Raw genomic sequence first — 5458 nt, 5'->3', positions numbered from 1 at the left:
GATGGAAACATGGATGCTTGCAGGCCTCATGGATAGATTCTCGGCCTTCAGGTCCTCTTCAAAGATCAATTTTGGCTCGTTTGTAGGCTTCCTGTAGAAAACCCAGAACTTCCTGTAGAAGACACAGAACTTCCTTTGTCTTTGTTTTGAGCGATCCTCCTGACCTGCAATATCCTTCTTGCAACCTACAATTATTCAATGGAAATTAGCTTTATTTTTCTTTTCTTTTTCTCTTTTTTTTTTTTGAAAAACAACTAGGGCGCCTCATGGAGGTTTTCACCCTAATTACTTGCCCTAGGCGCCTTCAAGGGAGGTTTTCACCCAGGGATCTTATTCCATTTTTATTTTCTCTTCTTTCCAACCCATTGACCGCCTCATGGAGGTTTTCAATCAATGAGCCAATCTAAGGCGCCTCCGAGGAGGTTTTCACCTTAGATTTTTATTTTCATCTTATTTTCATTTTTTTCTTTTTCTTTTTTCTCTTTTTTTTTCTACCCTACCCTACTTGAAAAAAACAAAATTCTTTTCAAGTATAAGAATACTTCCAATGGAGCCATGTGCACATCGAGATTAGAGATAAAATGATGTGGCGGCTTGAAATGCATGCTTTGACAGCTATCCAGATCTCAGAGACCAAATGATTTGACTTTGAAGGGATCAAACATAGCTGAGGAAGAGAGTACTGCTGCAACTTAGTGACTGTCTGGAACCATGTCTCAATATAGCTTTGATATCCTTGGTCCTTTTGCTGATCTGGATCATTCTCCATATCTTCTTCTATCATGACCTTCACATCTTCCTCTTTTTGCTGACTTTTCTCTTGACTACATGGAGGGTTTGATGGTAACCATGAGGGAGCTTTCTCGATCTCTGATTCTGATCTCTTCTCTTCATCAAGTGCAGCCCATGGTTCTTTGATCTCCTCTTTTGAATCTTCTTTTGCCTTTGGTCCTTCAATGTTGTCAATATAATCTCTGCTTTGCAACACTCTTCCTGAGCTATGGTGAAGATCGTTGAGCTCAAGAGGAGTCATTTGGACATGTTGTGCCTCAGCTTTGCAATTGGGTTGAGCTACTCCATTGTATGGTTTTGGAAATGGTGGTACGGGTAGCTGAGTGGGGGTGTATATTTGAGATGGATGTGGATGGGGTTGTGTTTGGGCTGGTGGTGGAGGAAAATGAGCGGGATGAGAGTTGTACTGGGGCCTCCACCCCTGATGAGGTGCATTCCACTGAGGCTGTGGCTGAGCATAAGAGTGAAACGAATGAGCAGCTGGAGAAGCATGGTATTGAGGAGGATATGACCAAGGAGGGGGTGTGGACCAGGAAGGATGAGCAGGGGGACCCCAAGAAGGCATGAAAGTGGCTTGATAGGGGTCATAATAGGTCTTGGATGTCCCTTGCAGTTCCTGCTGGTAAGATCTAGGTCCATGTGGCCTCCTTTGGTTCATATAATAGAGTGATTCAGTGGCTCCTTTGGCTCTCTGATATGCAGCTTTAAGTCCAGGCAAGGAAGGGCACTGATTCGTAGGATGGTATCCTTCACAGACAAAACACACTTCTAGGGAGTGCATTGGACATTCGTTCCTAGGATGCTTTCTAGTGCACCTAGGACAAAAGATGACCAAAGCCCTCTTGGCTTCCTCTTGCTTCTTTTGGATCCGCAAGGTATCCAGTTGCATGGCAAGAAACTGTCTTACCTCGCTCTTGAAATCTTCCATCTGATTTTCAAATTCATTTTTGGATAAGGTACTGCTCCCAACATTTCTGCTTGTAGCCATTCGCTCCAGAGGAATGGTTTCTTCTTCTTCTTCCCTTGAGGTTCTTCAAATATGTCTTACTGTCCACCTAAGGGTTCTTTAATCACAGCCATCGAAGAAGAGAGAAGGTTGGCTATGTGAAGCAGTGGGGGTGTTGTGCAATCATTTTTCTGAATTATCTCTACTCCTACAAGGCATGAAAGGAAATCTTTTTGGTTGATTTTTGCTTTTTTTCTGCTTGTACCTGAAAAAACTAAAATAGATTGAACTGCAACTAACTATCTTGCTGAAATGAAAATGCGGAATTGAAATGAAAGCAGGAAAGGACTAATCTATTTTGCTCAAATGAAATTGCAGGAATGAAATGCTAGGCTACGCTTGCAGAATTGAAATTGCGGAATTGAAATGCTAATCTATGAAAGCAGGAAATATCTACTCTACTTTTGCAGAAATGAAATGAAATAAACTACTTAGAAGAAGGTTGTAGTGGAAAATAGAGGAAAAGCAGCAATCACCAATACTCTGACGTTTCCCCGGCAACGGCGCCAAAAAGAGTGGTGAGCTTCAGTATTGCAGCAATAATGCTGCAACTCCCAGAACTCCCTTCTTTAATTTTATCAACCCGGTAGTTCGTAACAAACTTGGAAGCGACGGTGCTGTATGCACAAGTACTAGCTCTTGCCGCAGATGTCACTTGGTCAGCTGGCACAAGTCCACTAGGAGCTTAAGCCAACTTCTATGATCTCTTAGAAGAAGCCTTTTAATTGATAGATGAAAGCTAACTCGAAGGAAGCTAATCTATTTGTGAAAAGAAACTGAAAGCCAAAAAGTAACGCAAACCCTAGCAAACCCTAATTCTACCAGCTAGTCCTACTGATGCAAAGGAGAGAATGAAAACTACTGGAAGGGATGCCATTACTTCTATGAAGGTAAAATACATGTGTCTAGACTACCTCTACCTGAAGAAAACATCTTTTTGTATTTTTGAATAAGTTATTAGAATTATCATGCATGTGCTTTTAACTGGCTTTTTACTGTGTAAGGGTGGATCAAGGAGGAGAAATGCTTGGAAAATGTTGGGAAGGTTCAGAGAGGGTCTAAGGAGTCCCTAACACCCTTCTGGAGAGTTTCACAAAGTTTGGCTATCAAGAAACCTCATTTGTGAGCTTCTACAGGAAGTCTGCAGGGGTTCTATAGGATGTTCAGAGATTTCTACAGGATGTTTAGAAATTTCTACAGGATGTTTAAAAAGTGGATTTTAGAGGATGGGTGAGTGAGGGAAGATGCATGAATGGATAGGGAGGTAGGATAGGGGCCTGGAGTGACCCAGGGACGGGTGGATGGAGTGGTGAGAGGGTGTATAAGGCTAACTTGGCTTAAAGAAGGCTAAGAAAATGATGGAGCAAGAAGGTAGGGTTACATGGGCAAAAGGACAGGTGTGAGATGAGGAACCTAGCTAGGAGATGGAACAGCTAGCTCTGATGAAGCTTAGGTGGATGAGAGAGTGGTAGAGATGCCCTGCACAGTGTACATTTAACCGAATCAACAAAGTCTTGCAAATAATCAAAGTCCTAGCTAATCTAATCTAACTGTCAATAAAACAAATGAACAACAGCTTTATTTGGAAAGAAAACCATGTACATCAATCATGCAATGAACCATTTCAGAGATCTGAACACATGACCAACTTCTACAAATGAAAACAGTACACTAAGGATTGCATGGTAAAGCAAACTAGTGTTTCTGTTTGGGACAACATGGTTACTTCAATTCCAGCCCCTGATCTAATAAGGAAGAGGTGAAACCAAAAGTGTTTGTTGACCCTTTTTTGGAGCCTTTTTCCTGTTATTATCCTACCAATCTATTCTAAACATAAGAAGTTACTTTAACCATCAAAAGCAGTATAAATAACAAAGCAAGATTTAAATCTAAATAGCAGATTTTATTCTAAGAATGCAGCAAAAACACATGAGAGTAAACAAAGCAGGTACTGAGCACTTGAGATGGGCCCAACCCCAAGAGCTACAGCCTCCTAAGAGAGATTTAGCATTGATGCAAAGCTGGATTCATCTTTATTGAGCAAGAAAAGAAGAGTTACATCAAAAACTGTCCACAAGGGAAAGCTTGAAAATGTGCTGAAATGCAAAGCTAAGCTACTGACTAAAATCGAACTACAAACTAGCTAACTTCTGCCTACAAAATGACTAACTACTGGCTAACAAAAACGACTAACTGAAATGAGGCCCTAAGCCCTCTTATTATACAAATTGAGGACCCAACAATCCTCCTAAACTTTAGGGACTCGGCTGCCCAAAACTTGCAGTTAACAACAGTCCTACTTGACTTGCTTGTCTGCCCTTGTGATAATCGATTTGGTGGCCCTTGAACTCCGAGCTGATGGTGGAGAATTCGAGGTAAGGGCCCATAAATGAAGGGGACACCTTCCTACAAATCCTCTCCCTTGTTCTCCCACGAATTTGGCTGCCAAGTGCTCATTAAAACCTTTGATTTTGTCTCCAAATTGACCAAAAAGACTACACAAAGCACACATTAGACTTGTTGGCATAATGACTAACCCAATTCACTCTATTAGCATAAATATAATAAAAAACATGCAATAAACTAATGAGAATGGTGGATTAAGTCAAATTAGGAGATTGAATGAGCGCATATAATTATCCATTTTTGGGGCTTATCACTAAGCTTAATTTTTCTGGACCTATACCAATTATTGACTTATACTTTCTCATTTTTGGGAAATTATTTTTATAGATTTTTGGGGAATTTTACTAATAATTAGAAGAAGACATGACTGTCCATTCATGGTAATTGACAAGTTTAGCAAGATGTGCATTCTCATGCCCTATAAGAAGTTAGTGGGCAAGTAGCAACGAATTTATTCTTCGGATAGGTATGAGTGCACTTTAGGTTACTAAGGTGCAAAATTTCAAATAGGGATTCTAGATTTATTAGTACATTTTGGTCTACATTGTGGGAGAAAATATACACAAATTTGAAGAGACCTACAACATTCTATACATAGACAAATGGGAAAACATAAGTAGTCAATAGGATTTTGGTGCAACTTTCGAGGGTTATAATTAAAATAGTCTAAAGACTTGGGATAAGAGTTTTATATATATATATATATATATAACTAACTATTATCATATAGAAGTCCATACTTCTACTAGTATTTCCCCATTTGAAATTTCCTTTGGATATTTTTCACCATGTTTGGACATTGCATATGGACAACAAGGAGAAGTGAGGGAGAATCTCAGAGGGGATGCTTTAAGGGAAGAGAAATTGGTTGAAAAGTTAGGGAAATTCCATCTTTGAGTATAGGAGACACTAAAGAAGTTATAGTAAAATTATGTGTCCAAGCATGATCAAGATATAATAGAGAAGTTAATCAAAGTGGGAAAAAGAGTATGGGTACAATTAAATAAGGAGAGGGTATAGGGTCCTAGTAAGAAAATCAAGAATTTTCAATATGGTCCTTTCAAGATATTATAAAATATGGGATATAATGGCTATAGACTCATTATACCCCCATACATGTGCATTTATTTAGTGGTGAATATGGAAAATCTAAAACTATGTGAGTCATCAACATTGGATTAGGAACAAGAGTAGGTCCTACCTTCCATCCAAGACTTAGTTCTAGATGCCCAAGAAGAGTTGATAGATGATACA

The sequence above is a fragment of the Pinus tabuliformis genome, chromosome 4_1, assembly GCF_031772625.1.
Source record: "Pinus tabuliformis cultivar Carrire ecotype Pingquan chromosome 4_1, CPIR1, whole genome shotgun sequence".
NCBI lineage: Eukaryota > Viridiplantae > Streptophyta > Pinopsida > Pinales > Pinaceae > Pinus > Pinus tabuliformis.
This window is presented reverse-complemented; position numbering follows the sequence as displayed.